Source organism: Pseudophryne corroboree, chromosome 1 (assembly GCF_028390025.1).
Source record: "Pseudophryne corroboree isolate aPseCor3 chromosome 1, aPseCor3.hap2, whole genome shotgun sequence".
NCBI lineage: Eukaryota > Metazoa > Chordata > Amphibia > Anura > Myobatrachidae > Pseudophryne > Pseudophryne corroboree.
This window is the reverse complement of record NC_086444.1, coordinates 981,856,427-981,878,209: the sequence shown is the minus strand read 5'-3', so window position 1 is coordinate 981,878,209 and position 21,783 is coordinate 981,856,427.

Here is a 21,783-nt window from a genome sequence, read left to right as displayed (position 1 = left end):
AGAAACACGTAAAGAGACCGGTGTCTCCCACATATGGACTCACTCCATGAGGCACTTTTGAAAACAAATCTCCAGCTCCCACCACTGAATGCTGTAGGCGTGCAACCAAAACCAGCAGCACAAAACCACGGAACTGCTGCATATAGGATCTCACACAGAACATCAGTAATCTGCAAATTTGCTACACCGTGTGATTTTTCTTAAAATATGATACTTCAATCTGCTACTTTATATAAATTCTTTTGCAGAAAACCCCCCCTTCCTTCCATCTAATTGCAAATTGATACTATATTGCTCCAAAATTATGTATTACACAAAAGACATATCTGGAATCAGTATAAATATTAGTTGATTTGTTCTCTGCCAATTTACATGCTCTTCTAAGTGCTATTAATTCAATTAACTGAGCTGAATGTGATGAGACAAGGAGTTTAGCTCTGCAGTACTTACTGATGTTTCCTCATACATTATAGCTACATTTGTGTCAAACATCCCTTCTTGGCATGCTACAGTAGGTCCTGTGTGACTCAGCTTCTACTGAATATCTTGTTCACATTCTTTTTCATTTGACTGTGCTGCTTAATCACAAAGCAATGTGACAATATTGCTTCACGAGACCTCACTAATTAATTTGAAATGTAACTCTTGTACAGTATATATGTGTGCAACTAAATCTGCATCTGTATACGAAGTGCTGCAGTGCATCGGATGCAGCTGTTTTTTCATACCAAGTTCCTGAAAGGGAACGTCAGCTGAATTGTGCACAATCAATAGAGTCCAAGAGAGTACTTCTGCCTATAAAAAGCAAATGCTGTTCCCTTAGTGTTTGCTACACACATCAGTCCTTAGGTGTCCACCAGGACTTAAACCTCTAGCAGTAGGGGATTACACAATTGTTTGGAGACTGCAGGCTTATTTGAAGGCAGATGCATACTGGCTGGGAGACATCTAACTGGAGACTTAACTGTGGAATACCAGATTTGCTCAATAATCTGGGTCTAGCTATAACTAGAATCTCTCAGCATAGTGATATGCAAACGGTGGATGTGGATTTAACCATGAAAGAGTTATGTAAGGTCTGGAGTGCAACACAATACTTTAGCACATGTGGGAAGCAGCTGATGGATGAACATTTACTGTAGATCAGAACCAGACATTGCATACATTCCAAGAATGTAACACAATAAATACACTGTTGTTGGTGATGAACTTCCACAGAAGTGAGATGTACTGAGCACCTTATTCAGGCAGTTACTGTACATACAACACAGGAACTCACAGTTGATATACAAAGCAATATGAATTCAGAGTTTACACAACAAGAGGTTTGCAGTGAGTAATTAGGCAGGAATGCAAGCAGGCACAGGTAATATCCACAGTTAAGGTGTATTCATGCACAAGCACAGAGCTAATACTAAAGTAGCAAGGACCAGGTAAATCACAGAATCACTTAGCTGAGAGTCTTTACGGTACTTGGAAAGACAAGGCAACGCAGGGTAGTGTTTTAAGACCAGCTGACAAAGCTTCCAGACTAGATGTTAGTCATAGAAATTAGGTACTGGAAACAGGAGTTCATGAACATAGCAACTTAGTCACAGCAGTCGTCAGGAACTAAGGAACTCAGATAACATCACCAGCAAGGCTGAGCAGGACTGGCTGCCTATTATGAGGAATAAGAACCAATAGCAGAGCCCCAGGTAGACTAGTTCCCTTAATGTTTAACAGATTGCAGCTGTAGAGCTGCCCAAACACACAGGCATCCCAGCTGCTAGGCAACAGCCATGACCAGGAAACAGAGTGGCCAATGTTGCTTGGCATCCTGATCACCTGGAAACAACCAGGACCTGCTACAATGATGAGCTGCTGCTGTGGATCAGAACAATTCCATTGTGCTTTGTATACACATACAGACTCAGTCGCACATAGATATGCAAGTGTCGCATATCAAATTAATCAGACTAAAAAACCTTTTGGAGTTCTCTCATAGATTATTTGCATACACATCATTGCATGGTGCTCTTTATAGTTTTAAGTGTTTTTCTGTGTTTTTTCAGCATCAGTCATTATTATTTGGCCCTCATCATAGTTTCCAGTATACTATATGCTGCTGAGTATACCTTCCACACAAGGGTCCTCAGAATCTCTAGTGTCTCCTGTTTTGTGGCTTTGAGCTGTCACATCTACAAGTATCTTCAGAGACTCTATATGCTATGCCTGCACTGGGTCCTCTTTGCAGTCATCATCCTGTTTGCCAGTCCTATAATATTGTGCCTACTCAGATTCCTGTGTCTGCCAGTACCAATAAACAAGTTCCTCTTCACCTATGAGGAGAAACTTCAATAAGCCTCCACGTTCTATACATACGGCCTCCTTTGTGTCCTGCTGAGAGTCCAGAAAATTCACACATCCTGACAATTTGACTGATACACATAGTATCCTGAGTATGGATATAAACTTGCTGTTGATTGTAGTGGCAGAGGGCCGTAAGGATATTCTCTAACAATGGACTCATGCTACTATCTATAGAATTAGCAATGACTCATCTCTCTGTTTAGTATGGATTGATTGGAAGCCGTGCAAAATAAATATTTATTGCTTTTAGTGTTGTTTAAATGTTGGAAAAAATATATTCATAATCTTACATGCTCAACTAAGCAGGCCATTTTGCAAAATACAAAGTTATTCCTAATAGCAGGCAAAACTACCCTTCTGTATTTCCACTTCCCTTTCTTCTAGTTACTCCTTCCTGTTTCTATTTTCATATCTGTTCTAACTTTGTAGATGGATTGTCAACCTCTGTCCCTGGGTGAGCATTGTTCTCTATTGTTATTATCTTTTGGTGTTGTTTAGTTTGAAAATTAATAGAAATGATCTGTTTTTCATGTTAACCCATTGACCCTTTATGACCAATTGCATGTTTCCAATGTATCCCAGTGATGACACTGGTAAAGTAGACAAATGAGGCCCTAATGTACCCCACAAAAATGTTTTTTTTGTATTTTTAATTTCTTAATTACTTCTTATTAATTTTTTATTATTATGAAATTATTATTTAATTATTGCATTACTAAATTCAAATATTATTAAATTGAATATAATAATAATAATAATAATAATTATTATTATTAATAATAATAATTATTATTATTAATAATATTTGTTTAATAATGTCTGTTTAAATGGACAAGAGGTCCTGAAGGTTAAAGTCTATATGTTAAGTTTTATTGGAAAATGTGAAAGCAATTGGCCTCACTTACTGTTCCAGGACTATTATTTCCTGTCTTGACATATTTTAAATGTCATGTTGTTTTTCAATGCTTCCTCTATTGTCCTACTATGTTACTTATATTATAGTTTTCTATACCAAAATAAAAATGTTTTGTAAAAGAAGAAAGAATGTGGTAGGCATTATTTCACCAGTGTGTGAGGTTCACTGGTGGTGACCTGGGCCCAGAGTTGTAACAAGACCCCAGTGAGTCTTAAGAAAGATTCTGGTTTGGGGTCCCCTACCTCCCATTCATACCACTATTAATTTACCCTATACACACCCCTTTAGTTTTAATTCACGTAATAAAACTTTGTGTCAGGATTTTACAGTAATCAATATTAAAAACATATAATATAGTACAAATTAAATCATGGAGCAATAAACACTTCAAGGATATTAAATTGAACCAATATAATTTGTTAAATATGTGTAAAGTAAGACAAGGTGGACAATTCAATTAGTCACAAGTTCTGTCAGAACCTTGTGGCTTGTGTACATTCGGGGTTCATAGTAAAGTGTGGAAAGTATTTACTTAGTACAGTCGCGCTCAATCTCTTTGACTTAAAACAGGGCTTCATTTAATATTTGCAAGCAGTATGACAAGGTACGAGACGTACTAAGAAAAAGGTGGCCATAATTGCTGGTTACAGCACAGCTCACATCTTGCAAGGCTTCATCAGAGCCTCTCAATTATATCTGCCCCAAATACTTTTATACAATCATATAAAACTAGTGGTTACCTCTGTACATTATTATAAGATATTAACAATATATGGTAAGAAAAACATTTACTTATGTCAAATTATGACAAAATAAAGGTACACTATTTTACTGCCTATACCATGATGGTACAATTTTGGAAAATGAGCTGTAATAATACTGTAATCTTTAGTACTTTCCATCTTAAGTTACTGCAATTTAGCAACTTATTTATGTCAATAAAGTATTCCTATACTATTTCTGCCATGTTTCCACTATTATATCTGCAACTAGCATTTACCCGTGGCTTTGCTCACATGGACATCTTCGGAATTTTCAAGTACACAGAGTTCTTCTAGGCAAAGTCATGACCTCAGCCAGGCAGTCAGCTACCATTCATATGAAGCTGAGTGCAGGGATGCATGTGGTGAGCTCATCCAATCAGAGATCACCCTCTCCTCTGTGCTCAACCTCATGGAATTGAGGGTGACAGAAGAGCAAGAAGGATGTGGCCCTTCTTCATTATTGGTGTTCTTGCTGGGCCAGTAGTTATGTGTCCAGTACATAACTCTTCAGAGGCTGTCTTTGGAATCCATATGAAGGTATTGTCTTTAAAATACATGTGTAGAGGCTAGCAGATGAGATGCCTAGGAAACACCTGGCATATAGGCCTGCACCACCTATGGCATAATCCAGCTCTGATTGGACCCCATATTCTCATGGTAAAGGGCAAAGTTCTGGGACAGTGGGGTTCACATTGTTTACCCCAGCTCCATGCCAGGCCAGTCTGATCCTGACTATGTGACTTTAAGTGTATAGTTCCTTAAAGGAATGTTCTTTTTTCCCCCCCAATAAAATTATATGTATTAGACAGATATGGTCTATTTTCCAAATATGATTCTTGCATAGTTGGTATCATTAGTTAGGTTCTCTATTGTGTCTGTTTTAAATAATATTTACATATTAAAAACACTTTTAGAGACTGTCTAACCAATGATTCGAGTTAGAAACCATAGTTAGAAGATATTCCCTGGGGTTTGTTGAATTTAATTATATAAAAAAGATTCACGAAGGTGGTTCATTTTTTCATCTAGCATTCATATTATATCATCCATCATTTATTAAATAATTCTAAAAACAAAAAACAAAAGCACAATGCTCTGGTGGAGAAATGAAATCATTCTGATAGTAACAGAGAGAACAATAAAATTATTCTCTGGACATACATTCATCTGATGGTTCTGCCTGTGTGACTCACATCTAGATAGGCTATACAAGTGTCTGTCTTTAAACAGAAATAAAAAGCCTACGTGGGAGGGTGGCAACAAATTATGGAAATCAAATTCAGAACAAGTTCCATAGAAATTACCATGTGTTATTTTTCTAGGTTAAAGGAGATTAGTGCAATATATAAGAAAAGACAGGAGAATGAAATATAGAGAATATGAATTGTAATGCACTGCCAGCTTCATTTGAAAATGATTTACATAATGTCCTAATTATGTAAATGTAGCTGGCACTCACTAGCTATTTACAAGTGAGATAACTAAATGTACAGGATTACATTTCAAACTTAGAAAATGTGTTTTACAAGTTGCTGACATTGTTTATTTTATGTGTTCATTAAATATATTTATTTCATTAATAAACAGAGAAATCTTGAAACATAATAGTAATTTTGTTTATCGTTTTGCATCTAAAGTCTACATTTCTCAAGCAAAGAGAACATTGTGTTGCTCTGTCTAGACTTACATATCAAAGGCTAACGTAGTGTGAGATCAAAATGTCTGCAGACATTTCCCATTACCTGTCTTTTCAACCCACTACAATGGAATCATTATACTATTACCCATGTTTTCCAAAAATTGGAATGTCCTATGTTTTTTAACTGGATTCACAATTTAAGAGAGAATAAAAACATTAGTTATAACAAGGTTAATATACTGTATGAACTTTGAGGCAGATTCTGTAGTAAAGCGAAAAACATCATGTACTGTAACTTTGCACCTTGGCAAAACCAATCAGCACTGCAAGTGGGGCAGATTTTAAATGTACTGAGTGGTGAAGCTTTGGGAGAATTGGGTATGTCTAAGCTCAAATCTTAATTGCAGTTTAAGAATAAAGCAGTCCAGCATTTGTGTACTACATGCAAAAGCAGTAAGTATTTACCTTGCATGCAAAAACAATAAATGTACAATATTTGCACCCCTTGCATTTTAGAATGGTTTGTCCAGGTGCAAAGCAATGCAGAATCAGGCCATTTATTTCCTGTAGAGATGTGTGTGACAAAACAATATTCCCATCTTGACAAGTGCCTCAGGTCACTACAATGTGCTATTGTTATTGTTCAGATTGGCTACATATTGGCCTAGACCATTATCTAATGCCAGCAGCATGCAATAAGGGATACAATGAGTATTACAATTCTCCCTCAGTATAATGCTGGCTCATCATGGGGTTAATTTTCTTCTGCTAGCAGCATGCAATAAGGGATACAATGACTATTATAATCCTCCACTAATATAATGCTGGCTCATCATGGGAGAGATTTAACGAATCTTGGCGACGGATAACGTGGAGAGAGATACAGGGGAAGATGTACTGTACTAAACCTTGGAGCTTGATAAATTGGAGATAAATTTCCAGCCAATCACCCCCTAGCTGCAATAATACAGTCTGTGTTTGAAAAAGGACAGCTAGGAGCTGATTGGTTGGTACTTTATCCTCTCTTCTTTATCATTTTTTTATGTTTTTTTTCATATTGCCATTCGATTATTCAAATTGTAAAATCCTAAATCGTTATGAAACTGTAGTGGTGGCACCAACAGCATGAAGATTGGTGACTGATCTTATTATCCTTCATTAAACTGATGTTTGCTGATGCGGCTCTACCTCTGGCACCTTCCCCTTTCCCCCATCACCCCAGGCGATTCCATTTATGGCGCCATGGTTCATGGCACAGTGGTCTATAATGAGTTAGTATGACTCCTGTTAGTGCTGTAGGCCCCTTCATTGCAGTGGGCCCAGTGGAATGTACCAGCTGCATCGCCACTAGCTCCACCTGAAAAATTATCAAGGAACTCTCATGAGATGCTAAGCAGCTGAGACCATAGCTTTTTGGGCACATGGCTGCATGGCTTTCCTCCCCTGTGAGACAGTGGGGCTAACCTACCTAGATCAGGATGTTTGGGAGATATGTTAAATACCAGATCAGAAAGTGTGCTTGTTATGGATTATGTAGACTCCTTCTACAGATAATCTTTACTGAATGTGTACAATTTGTATTAACATGTTTATTCCACATTTAAAGAACAGATCTATCTATACTGCACTGGCCTGGTAATGGTCTCTTGGCAAATTCACTTCTTTAGGTTTTTATTTGATCTGATCAGTACCTCCTGGCATCATTTTCAGGCAAAACTTCCAGATGTACTAAACTGTATGGAACTGTGTTATTGTACCCTTATTATTCAGTATTAGGAATTACATTTCCCACTGGTGGACATATTCTATATCTTGATTGAGTACAATTGCAATAAGTTATAATGTATGTGCTCCCATAATTCATATAATCCATAAAATCATTGTGGTCAGGTGTACTATATATTTATATTTAGTAAGGTGTAGTCATGGTGTAAAGGACAGAGTATGATTACTGATTAGTAAAAGAAAACAAATACTGAGCAACATCCCCAAACAGGTAATTTCAACTTTAAACTTGTCATTTATTTTGTACGCTCTGGACATGGCTACTAATAACAAATGCACAGACAAAATTCTTAAAGCTATGTCTGCAAATGCTAGGAGCTTAGGAGACAAAATTCCAGAGCTAATTGCGATAATGACAAGGGATAACCTGGATTTTGTGGCAATTACAGAGTCTTGGTGCAATGAGAATCATGACTGGGACTTAGCTATACCAGGATACAATTTATTTAGGAAGGATAGAATAGGAAGAATAGGAGGAGGGGTAGCAATGTATGTGAAAAAAAGCATAAATGCTACTTTAATACAAAATATTGAAGCCAAAACTGAGGCCCTTTGGGTCACCATAGAAACTGGGAAGAAGGACATTATTTGCATTGGGGTGATCTATAGACCACCAGGCTAGGGGCAGGATTTGGACAGGAACCTATTGTTGGACATCTCTAAAATGGCTTTAAAGGGAGAAGTCATAATCATGGGAGACTTTAATTTACCTGATGTAAATTGGGAGGGGTCTTTTGCAAGTTCAGCTACAAGTGGCAAATTTCTACATTCCTTACAGGGAGCATCTCTCAAGCAATTGGTGAGGGAGCCCACTCGCAAAGACTCAATATTAGATCTAATTCTTACAAATGGTGATAGGATATCTGATATATTTGTGGGTGAGCACCTGGGATCCAGTGATCATCAAGCAGTATGGTTTAGTATAAAGACAGGATCCAACTCCTGTCACACAAAAACAAAGGTGTTGGATTTTAGAAATGCTGACTTTGCAAAAATGGGGAGATGTTTAAGTGATTCATTGGCAGACTGGAGGAACTTGGAAGGAGTGCAGGAGAGGTGGAAAAAACTGAAAAGTGCATAACTAAGTGCAACAGACCTTTGTATCAAAAGGGTTAGGAAAAGCACCAGGAAAAGGAAGCCAGTGTGGTTCACAAAAAAAGTATCAACTAGTGTGAAAGCAAAAAAGATGGCTTTTAGGAAATACAAACAGACTCAAAATAATAACGACAAAGAGGTGTATCTGGACAGACGTAAGGATGCTAAGAAAGTGATCAGACGTGCAAAGGCAGAAGCTGAGGAGAAAATGGCCCTGTCAGTAGATAAAGGGGGCAAAACTTTTTTTAAGTATATAAGTGAAAGGAGAAAATCAAATGGAGGAATAATAAGACTTAAGACAGAGAGTGAGCATTTGGTGGAGGGAGACAAAGCAATAGCAGATCACCTAAATAATTATTTTTGCTCAGTATTTACTACAGAAGAAGGGATGGGGCCACAGTTAAGTTGCAAGGACATTCATAAAAATAAGGTAGATGAAAATACATTTACAGAGGAGAAGGTCCTAACAGAACTTTCAAAACTAAAAGTGGATAAATCAATGGGACCAGATGGGATACACCCAAGGATACTCAAAGAGCTAAAATATGTGCTGGTTACACCTTTAACAGAATTATTTAACCAGTCACTAAATACAGGTGCTATTCCAGAGGACTGGAAAAGAGCAAATGTAGTTCCACTGCACAAAAGTGGAAGCAAGGAAGAAGCAAGTAACTACAGACCAGTAAGCCTTACATCAGTAGTAGGGAAAGTAATGGAAAAACTATTAAAAGAAAGAGTAGTGGAATATCTTAAATCAAACAACTTACAGGATCCAAAACAGCATGGATTTACTGGTGGGAGATCATGCCAAACAAATCTTATTGACTTTTTAGACTCTGTGATTAAAATAATAGATCAAGGGGGAGCTGTAGATGTAGAATATCTAGACTTTAGTAAGGCATTTGACACTGTCCCACATCGCAGACTGCTAAATAAACTTGAAAGCCTGGGGGTGGGTTATAAATCAGTTAAATGGATAAGAACCTGGTTGCAGGATAGGAAACAGACAGTCGAGGTTAATGGAGTGCAATCTATGGAGGGAAATGTTACCAGTGGAGTACCCCAGGGATCTGTACTTGGTCCAGTTCTCTTTAATATCTTTGTTGGTGACATTGCAGATGGTATTGAAGGGAAGATATGCCTTTTTGCAGATGATACAAAGATATGCAACAGGGTAGACACACCGGGAGGGGTCAAACAAATGATTAATGACCTAGGTAGTCTTGAGAAATGGTCAAGAATGTGGCAACTACAGTTTAATGCTAAAAAATGCAAAATCATGCACTTGGGTCTCAAAAACCCAAAGGCCAAGTATAGTATCAAGGGTACTATAATGGAAACTACTGAGGAGGAAAGAGATTTAGGAGTCACTATTTCAAGTGACTTGAAGGCAGGAAAGCAATGCAACAAAGCAATGAGAAAGGCAAGTCAGATGCTTGGTTGCATAGGGAGAGGAATCAGTAGCAGGAAAAAAGAAGTGATAATGCCACTGTATAGGTCATTGGTACGGCCCCATCTGGAATACTGTGTCCAGTTCTGGAGACCCTATCTCCAGAAGGATATAAATACATTAGAGAGTGTACAAAGAAGGGCAACTAAAATGGTGCATGGCCTACATCACAAAACTTACCCGGAAAGGCTAAAAGATCTTAACATGTATAGTTTGGAGGAGAGAATGGAAAGGGGGGACATGATAGAAACTTTCAAATATATCAAGGGTCTTAACAAAGTTCAGGAGGGAAACATTCTTCAAAGGAAAAGAAGTATTAGAACTCGAGGGCATACATTGAGACTGGAGGGGGGTAGGTTCAGGGGAAATTTAAGGAAAAATTACTTCACAGAAAGGGTAGTGGATAAGTGGAATAGCCTCCCATCAGAGGTGGTAGAGGCTAAGACTGTAGGGCAATTTAAACATGCTTGGGACAGGCATATGAATATCCTTCTGATTTATAATCCGGCGCTATAATTTATAAATATCAATATACCAATGTATAGTAGTGATTAATAGCAGCTGAGAGAAATAAACAGCTTGCTAAGCTGCAATTAATTTAAAGTATAGAAGGGAGAGTTACTCTGCGCTTTAAATCACTTTAGATATTATCCTATGAATTATCACTGTGCAGTTCACCATCGGTAATGATTGACTCAGTGAGACTTAAAGTATAAATAAAGGATTTTTTATCAGAAAACATATATCAATTACAATCGGTAAAATAATTAGATTGATCACTAAGTATCAAAGTTAATAATTAGCAAACATGCTTCAAAATATGCAATTCATTTAGCTCTCTCAGATGAAGAACTAGTGTTCATCAAAACACTGGCGTCCCAGTGTATGGTGTGATAAATGTCCCGCAAATGATATCCACAATCACAATGGTTGTATTATTGATAAAACGGTGTAATCTGAAATAATTACCCACGTGCTGGTTCCTGTAGAAAGTGCAAACAGGGTCCTTTCAGATGGTATATTTGCACGTGAGATGAGGGAAATAATGTAATATGACTGCTGCAATTGAATATTAGCTGCTCTGTTTAGGGGACACTGCACGTCTCCAATGCACTGATGGATGCTGGCCGCTGATAATTGCACGACGTCTGTATATCCCTCTGAGAACACCGGACTGTTGAATTCCGCCGCGGGGCCCCGGCGTGAAGCACCCGGCGTCTGGCGTAGTTGTCGCACGGCAAAATGCTGGAGTACGTAAAGCTCCGTGAGCTATTCGAGCCTGCGGGTACCGACACCTGGAGAGCTTAATTGAGAGAGAGTGTGGCTGGGCGTCAACGCGTTTCGTCTCCTATCAACCGGAGACTTCCTCAAGACGAATACCTCCCCTCTACGGACTTCAGAATTTATACCCGTCTGATAGCATTAAGTCTTATCAGATGTGTCTGCTTAATCAATTAATGAATAGATGCTTAAAATCACTATTTTATCCTAATTTAAACATATTTACACATATATAACTTGTTCACAATATAATAATGTATCTTAAAGATGCACTGAGTCAATATAATAAACATACATTGTTTCAAAATCCACAGCAACAATTTGATTGTATCTAATATGCGGACAAGTAGCACCCAGTATACTTTATACTACACTTTACTGGGCAGCTGTAATTAGTCTATTATTGAAAGTAACGGAGTAGGTTGTCATTATCAACACAGCAATACTAAGGTAGATTTTTCTAAGGAAACTGATCGAGATGTCGAGGGGATCTTTAAGTGTAATTTTCAAATAATAATAAAGATAAATAAATATAAAAAATATATATAAAAAATATATATAAAAAAATGAAAATAAATATAAAGATAAAAATAAAAGATAAAAATAAACATATTTAATATAATTTTTTATATATATATATTTTATATTTATTTATCTTTATTATTATTTGAAAATTACACTCTAATACATACAAAGCATTATTTGACTGTTCACTGGGGATAGAGGCTGCTCTCCCCAGTACGCATGTCTATGTGGTATCTCATTGTAATTAACTCTACAGATAGATTTTAACTTATTTTCTTTATATAAGTCTCTACCTCTCTATATTTGTAACCTCTATTACTAGCGATCCATATATATATATATATATATATATATTCCCGTTTTTAGTTAAAGATCCCCTCGACATCTCGATCAGTTTCCTTAGAAAAATCTACCTTAGTATTGCTGTGTTGATAATGACAACCTACTCCGTTACTTTCAATAATAGACTAATTACAGCTGCCCAGTAAAGTGTAGTATAAAGTATACTGGGTGCTACTTGTCCGCATATTAGATACAATCAAATTGTTGCTGTGGATTTTGAAACAATGTATGTTTATTATATTGACTCAGTGCGTCTTTAAGATACATTATTATATTGTGAACAAGTTATATATGTGTAAATATGTTTAAATTAGGATAAAATAGTGATTTTAAGCATCTATTCATTAATTGATTAAGCAGACACATCTGATAAGACTTAATGCTATCAGACGGGTATAAATTCTGAAGTCCGTAGAGGGGAGGTATTCGTCTTGAGGAAGTCTCCGGTTGATAGGAGACGAAACGCGTTGACGCCCAGCCACACTCTCTCTCAATTAAGCTCTCCAGGTGTCGGTACCCGCAGGCTCGAATAGCTCACGGAGCTTTACGTACTCCAGCACTTTGCCGTGCGACATCTCCGCCAGACGCCGGGTGCTTCACGCCGGGGCCCCGCGGCGGAATTCAACAGTCCGGTGTTCTCAGAGGGATATACAGACGTCGTGCAATTATCAGCGGCCAGCATCCATCAGTGCATTGGAGACGTGCAGTGTCCCCTAAACAGAGCGGCTAATATTCAATTGCAGCAGTCATATTACATTATTTCCCTCATCTCACGTGCAAATATACCATCTGAAAGGACCCTGTTTGCACTTTCTACAGGAACCAGCACGTGGGTAATTATTTCAGATTACACCGTTTTATCAATAATACAACCATTGTTAAAGCTCCGTGAGCTATTCGAGCCTGCGGGTACCGACACCTGGAGAGCTTAATTGAGAGAGAGTGTGGCTGGGCGTCAACGCGTTTCGTCTCCTATCAACCGGAGACTTCCTCAAGACGAATACCTCCCCTCTACGGACTTCAGAATTTATACCCGTCTGATAGCAATAAGTCTTATCAGATGTGTCTGCTTAATCAATTAATGAATAGATGCTTAAAATCACTATTTTATCCTAATTTAAACATATTTACACATATATAACTTGTTCACAATATAATAATGTATCTTAAAGACGCACTGAGTCAATATAATAAACATACATTGTTTCAAAATCCACAGCAACAATTTGATTGTATCTAATATGCGGACAAGTAGCACCCAGTATACTTTATACTACACTTTACTGGGCAGCTGTAATTAGTCTATTATTGAAAGTAACGGAGTAGGTTGTCATTATCAACACAGCAATACTAAGGTAGATTTTTCTAAGGAAACTGATCGAGATGTCGAGGGGATCTTTAACTAAAAATGGGAATATATATATATATATATATATATATATGGATCGCTAGTAATAGAGGTTACAAATATAGAGAGGTAGAGACTTATATAAAGAAAATAAGTTAAAATCTATCTGTAGAGTTAATTACAATGAGATACCACATAGACATGCGTACTGGGGAGAGCAGCCTCTATCCCCAGTGAACAGTCAAATAATGCTTTGTATGTATTAAAGTGTAATTTTCAAATAATAATAAAGATAAATAAATATAAAAAATATATATAAAAAATTATTTTAAATATGTTTATTTTTATCTTTTATTTTTATCTTTATATTTATTTTCATTTTTTTATATATATTTTTTATATATATTTTTTATATTTATTTATCTTTATTATTATTTGAAAATTACACTTAAAGATCCCCTCGACATCTCGATCAGTTTCCTTAGAAAAATCTACCTTAGTATTGCTGTGTTGATAATGACAACCTACTCCGTTACTTTCAATAATAGACTAATTACAGCTGCCCAGTAAAGTGTAGTATAAAGTATACTGGGTGCTACTTGTCCGCATATTAGATACAATCAAATTGTTGCTGTGGATTTTGAAACAATGTATGTTTATTACATTGACTCAGTGCGTCTTTAAGATACATTATTATATTGTGAACAAGTTATATATGTGTAAATATGTTTAAATTAGGATAAAATAGTGATTTTAAAGCATCTATTCATTAATTGATTAAGCAGACACATCTGATAAGACTTAATGCTATCAGACGGGTATAAATTCTGAAGTCCGTAGAGGGGAGGTATTCGTCTTGAGGAAGTCTCCGGTTGATAGGAGATGAAACGCGTTGACACCCAGCCACACTCTCTCTCAATTCAGCTCTCCAGGTGTCGGTACCCGCAGGCTCGAATAGCTCACGGAGCTTTACGTACTCCAGCATTTTGACGTGCGACATCTCCGCCAGACGCCGGGTGCTTCACACCGGGGCCCCGTGGCGGAATTCAACAGTCCGGTGTTCTCAGAGGGATATACAGACGTCGTGCAATTATCAGCGGCCAGCATCCATCAGTGCATTGGAGACGTGCAGTGTCCCCTAAACAGAGCAGCTAATATTCAATTGCAGCAGTCATATTACATTATTTCCCTCATCTCACGTGCAAATATACCATCTGAAAGGACCCTGTTTGCACTTTCTACAGGAACCAGCACGTGGGTAATTATTTCAGATTACACCGTTTTATCAATAATACAACCATTGTGATTGTGGATATCATTTGCGGGACATTTATCACACCATACACTGGGACGCCAGTGTTTTGATGAACACTAGTTCTTCATCTGAGAGAGCTAAATGAATTGCATATTTTAAAGCATGTTTGCTAATTATTAACTTTGATACTTAGTGATCAATCTAATTATTTTACCGATTGTAATTGATATATGTTTTCTGATAAAAAATCCTTTATTTATACTTTAAGTCTCACTGAGTCAATCATTACCGATGGTGAACTGCACAGTGATAATTCATAGGATAATATCTAAAGTGATTTAAAGCGCAGAGTAACTCTCCCTTCTATATGAATATCCTTACAAAGAATTAAGGTTAAAAAAGGGTTGAGATTGCCTCAAGGATAAAATAAAAAAAAGGGCAGACTAGATGGGCCAAGTGGTTCTTATCTGCCGTCAAATTCTATGTTTCTATGTTTCTATAATTACTTTATTTATTCAAAACAATAGCATTCTTAATACCTAAAATTGTATTGTGTACATTACAATTGAATTCGCTAAGTTTTATATTAAATTAATAAAGCTGTAAATCACCAAGTCTGTATTACTAAATTTGCCTAATCAAGGAGGATTGAGATTACTTTTGTTTTTTTCTTAAACTTGTCTTTGGTAGATAATTTCATGGATGAGTAATTTACCATGTTGTAGATGGACACACATTCTCTCTGTTCCAAGCATTTCATCTTCATATTATCTAGGGATTGCCTGCTACATATGTTCTTTTTCTATGCATGACATCTGAAAATTTTATGACAGCAAATTTTACTTTAAATCTGATGAAACCAATGTAGCCTATTTTATTGTTAATCTTATATTCCTTCTAGAAATACCCCAGGTCTTTAAAGATATGAAATTGGTATACAGCATATACATTTTACAATACACCCTTTTTAGATTTTATAATTGTTAATTAATGTTTTCCATATACAGTATATTGCCCCTTTCATACATAGGGGGTCATTCCGACCCGTTCGTACGCAGCGGTTCTTCGCTGAGGTGCGAACGGGTCTGGAATGTGCATGCGCGCCGTTGCCCAGCGACAGAGGTCGCCGGGCAACAACACTGACAGAGAAGAAAGCGGTCGCAGCTGCGACCGCAAGAAGATGGACAGCAAGAGGGCGTTCCGGGGGGCGTCAACTTACCGTTTGCTGCCGTTTTCGGGGCGTGGTAAGTAAAATGCAGGCGTGCCCAGGCAAACGGAGGGCGGAGGTGTGACGTCAAAGCCGGCCCCATCATCACTGGATCCGTCGCACTGGGTAAGTATGTCCAGGGCTGGTCTTGTTTTGAGTGAAACTTTTTTAGCATAGCAGGACTGCACAAGCGAATGCAGCCCTGCTATGCTAAAATACACTCCCCCATAGGCAGAGATTAGTTGATCACACCAGCAACAAAAAGTTGCTTGGTGTGATCAACTCGGAATGAGGGCCATAGTCAGATTAGATATTTCCTTTACATGACTGGGAAGTACACAGTGGAGTCACATTATTATGACCACCTCCTACATTTGATGTCGGCAGCGCGTAACCTATGAAGTATGTCACGTGTCGTGTGCTGTCTTGGTGGGTATATAAGGTGTGTGACAGGTCTTCTGCACACATATACCTTGTTGCTATTATGGGTATCAGAGTTGCAAAAAGGGATGATTATTGGCTCTCAGGCAGACAAGGGTGGCAGCATTTCTGAAACAGCGCAGTTTGTGAACTGTTCACGTGCTGCTGTGGTGAAGGTGTACCATGACTGAACAAATGGCACCATTGCGAATAATCGACGTGGAATCTCCGGAGCACCACGTGGCATTGATGTGAGAGGTGAACGTCGGCTACGAAGGTGTGTGAGTGCCAACCAACACACTACAGTTGAGCAGCTCCCCATTAAAATGAACCTGGGCGCTACCAGACATGTGACTGAAATGACAGTTCAGGCTGTCTAGCTGCTGTCCATTCTGCACATGGCGGTTACTCTGGCTATTAGCTGGTGGTCATAATAATGTGACTCGACCGTGTATTTTACATGTTCTAAAATGTCTCTTTTCAAGGAGACTTGTTTAGAGTGTCTATCAGTAAAGGAATTTGTAGCAAACATGTATACTGTATTTTAATCATTTTTGGGGGAAAGAGCAATTCCTGAAGTATTCCTCGGAGTGCACCTGGAAAATGTGTTTGATGAGGATCAATCTATTTAGACTTTGCCTTTACTGAGAGAAAATGTGAAAAACCCTTCATGTGAGAAGAGAAGAACCAGTCTGATTTTGCCTTTTAAATGATTGCCAGTTTAAAACATAGGTCAGACTCACTGGAATATTGCTGATGCCTGCACATTGCAGACTATTTCAATTCCCCCCTAGTGTAAAGCTGGCTTATCATAGGAGAGATTTATCAAAGCTTGGAGAAAGATAAAGTGGAGAGAGATACAGGGGCAGATGTACTGTACTAAGCCTTGGGGATTGACCTTTTTTAAATCCGTAATGATTGGCTGGTGCATTATCACCTTCCACTTATCACTTCTTTATCACTTCTCCAGGCATAATACATCTGCCCCTGTGTTTGAAAAATGACAGAAGCTGACTGGTTGGTACTTTATCTCTCTCCACTTTATCACTCTCCACCAGGCATAGTACATCTGCGCCAAAGTACCAACCAATCAGCTCCTGTCATTTTACAGGCTGTGTACAGTGCAGCTGTGGTGTGACCTATATATGTATGTAACTTTGTGTACACATTTGTCCTGCCCTTTCCTTGTTGCCAATTGTTGGTGTTCTTTTTCATATTGCCATTTGATTATTCAAATTGTAAATCATAAATAGTTATGAAAAAAGTGTTACTTTTTTTGCAATTGTCTGATTGACTAATGACATATAAGCTAAAAGCCATGTACAGTAGATTCTATATAATGGCTCATTTACTTAATATCATGATAAGTTATAATTTTATCATGAGAACATTTTTTAACTACTGTTCAAAAACAGCTCAGAAATTCTGACGCAAAGACATTTTATGCCTCTATTCAGGTGTAAAGGAAACCATGTAAGCATCAGCTTGATTACAGGCACATAACATATTACTGCAATCAGGAGATTCATAGACTCACAAAGACCTCATTGTAAGGTGCATACTGAATTGAAATTTGGTTGCATGAGGCTACTTTTAGCTACTGTTAGAATAAAAAATGTGCATTACGGACTTGTATAGATAAATGCTATGAAAAATGTGCATTATGGACTTGTATAGATAAATGCTACACAAGGAACATATTCAAACATGTAATACAGTACCTTCCATGCTATACAAAAGCCCAGGAATACATATAGGTGTGTGGGGATTGTGGAAACAGGAGCAAAAATGTAAATACAGGGCAGAAACTAGGATTTTTGTCACCCGGGGCAAGGTAGTCATTTGACACCCCCCCCCCCCCGCCCAAAAAAAAAAAAGATTTTTTTTTACAATAAATAAATAAAAAACTAAAAAAACTAAACATTTTAAAATAAATAAATGAATACAAATATTATATATATATATATATATATATATATATATTTATATTTCTCTTTCAGAACTTTTTTACCTGAAAAATTGCCTTTTCTAACATAAATTTCATATCCAGGAAAAAGTGTCCCCATTTTACACAGTACGACAGGCAAGTGTCCCCATTTTACACATTGCGGCAGACAGGTGACCCCATTTTACACATTGCGGCAGACAGGTGTCCCCATTTTACACATTACGGCAGGAAAAAGTGTCCCCATTTTACACATTGCGGCAGGCACGTGTCCCCATTTTACACAGTACGCTGGCAAGTGTCCCCATTTTACACATTGCGGCAGACACGTGTCCCCATTTTACACAGTACGACAGGCAAGTGTCCCCATTTTACACATTGCGGCAGACAGGTGACCCCATTTTACACATTGCGGCAGACAGGTGTCCCCATTTTACACATTGCGGCAGGAAAAAGTGTCCCCATTTTACACATTGCGGCAGACAGGTGTCCCCATTTTACACATTGCGGCAGGAAAAAGTGTCCCCATTTTACACATTGCGGCAGACAGGTGTCCCCATTTTACACATTGCGGCAGGAAAAAGTGTCCCCATCTTACACATTGCGGCAGACAGGTCCCCATTTTACACATTCCGGCAGGTGGTGGGGAGAGGGAGGGAGAGAGAGAGAGGGAGGGAGAGGGGCTGACTTACATTTGAAGCGGTTCTCGCCGCTCTTCAGCCGCCTCTCCCTCCTCGTCTGCGCGGCTCCCCCTTCTCCCTCCTCCCGAGTGCCCAGCTCGGGGGGGCGGGGTTTCGTGGAATGACGCATTTGCGTCGTGACATCACGACGCAATCGCGTCATTCCGCGAAACCCCGCCCCCCCGAGCTGGGCACTCGGGAGGAGGGAGAAGGGGGTTTCAAAGTACAAAAAAGTGCCGCGGCGGGCGCCCCGTGCGGTTGCACGGCTCGCCCGCCGCAAGAAACGGCACTGGCGCATAGGGAGAGGGTGTTAGGGGGTCTCGGCGCCCCCTCCAATCCGGCGCCCAGGTCGCCTGTCCCCCTAGCCCCCCCCTAGTTTCGGCCCTGGTAAATGTCCTGTCAAATCACAATCTCCAACAATAATAATAATAATAATAATAATAATAATAATAATAATAATCTTATTTCTAGAGCTCTTTCTCCAATAGGACTCAAGGTGCTTGACAGATAGTATGAGCATAATACAGTACAGAAACTATGGATGTAATTAAAAGGATAAGCTTTGTATGAAATGCTGAGACCATGGAGCTACTGTAATTCACAGGGTGTGGGTTATCAATTGCAAGGATTATTTCATTTTACACATGAAGGATCCAAGTGAGGTAGCCATTTTAGGTGCACTACCAGAGTCAGATTAAGGGTGGTGGGGACCCAGGGGCAATGAATTTGTGGGGCCCCCCAGTAGTAAAACTGCTGATAAACATCCACACCACCTTACAGACACACAAAACACGTACGTACAGACACACACACACGCGGGCGTAAGTTCATACCAGGTAACCGGAGGCAAAATAGATAGTGGTGCCCCCACTCCTACTTTTCAGCGTCTAGCAGCATATGTGCAGCAGCTCAGCTGAGATAGCAAAGGAAGATGTAATGATCTCATTACTCCTCAGTGGTAGCCAGGCTTGGCTCCCATCTGAGCCCCTTCCCAACAACCCTCTAATGGTACATCTGGGCAAATAAAGATTCCTTATTGTCAAAAATTGAGGCAACAAGGAAACTTTATTTTCATTACAACAAATGATCAGAAATACAGCCCATAATTTTTTTTTTTAACACACATTGTCCCTCACAGTAAAATAAATAAATAAAATCGCATTGTCCTCCACTGGAAAAAAATAAAAACAAATTGTCTCCCATTGGAAAAAACAAAAACACATGGTGCAACACTGGAAAAAATTAAAAACACATTGTCCCCACTGGGAAAAAAAACCCAAAAACATAAATTGCCCCAGCCCCCACAGAAGATTTACTATTCTGAAGATGCTAGAGACAAGCTCTCAGTCCCTCCCTGCCCTCAGCTCCGGGGTGGGCAGCATCAGATTTGGGAGTCCAGCAGTGGCTGCAGAATAAGTGCAGACTCCACTCCAGAGATATGTGCGAGCAGGATATAGGGCGGTGGCGTGACCTATGATGTTGACCTTCCTTTTGTCCATGTTGTTTCTGGGGGAGCAGCCATCACAGCTTTGTTAACTTCAGAATAAGAGGATGAAGAATGTAAGGTGTGAAGAGAGCAGAAGAGGAAAAAGAAAGAGGAGGTAGGAGAAGGTGCAAGGTAAGAGGAACAGTGAGTTGTGAGTGGAACGAGCAGGGGCATAACTAGAACTTTGTGGGCCCCATAGAAAATTATTGAAATGACCCTCTTCTACAGAGAGGGGAGGAACAGACATACAGGCAGAGCCGGCGCTACCCGCTCAGCAAGGGGATGCAGTGCAGGGAGGCGCCGTGCTGAAGGGAGGCGCCATCCTGCTCTGCAACCCCACTGATGCTGGCAGTGTGTAGCGCGGCTCTCTCCCTGCATCCTTCCCCAGAGAGCGGCCTCACGCCGACGGGTATCATTTTGGGGGCTTGGCCACGCCCCCTTGTGAAAAAAGTTGTTTTTTTAATAACTTTGGCATGTCGAGCAGGGTGTAGGGGTCCGGGGGTGGGGGTGGGGGGGAGGAGTCCTGAGCCCTGAGCCAATTTGAGGGGGGAGTGTGATCACTTCCCCCCACTACCCAAATAGGCATTGGCTCAGCAGTAGCAGCAGCCTCACAGCAGCACAGCACACTGCAGCATGTGCTGTGCTGCCAAGATGCGTGCTTATGCTGCTGTCCAGTAAGAAGGGAGGGGGTAGGGAGTGCGGTGGACCAGGGCCCCACCGGGCCCTCCATCAGTCCGTGGCCCGAGAAATTAGTACCCGTTCCCTCCCTCTTGGCATAACTGCCGACATCCTACAGAGCCGCTGCTGCGGGGGTAATGGCGCCTCCGAGAGACATGAGGAGAAGGCAGAGGAGGAGCAGCGCCAGAGTCGGGGACCTCCTGCAGGTACTGGGGCAGTGCTGTGGAGGGAATGAAGGATGTACCTGGCATAATATGTATAATAGGCTCTACCTGGCCGCATGTGTATAAGGTGCTCTCCTGTGTGGGTACTACTGTGCGGTGTAATGTGACTAACGGACATTACTGTGCGGTGTAATGTGACTAACGGACATTACTGTGCAGTGTAATGTGACTAATGGACTCTACTGTGCGGTGTAATGTGACTAACGGACGCTACAGTGCAGTGTAATGTGACTGACGGACACTACTGTGCGGTGTAGTGTGAATAACGGACGGTACTCTGCGATGTAATGTGACTGACGGACACTACTGTGTGGTGTAATGTGAATAACGGACGGTACTGTGCGGTGTAATGTGACTAACGGACACTACTGTGCGGTGTAATGTGACTAAC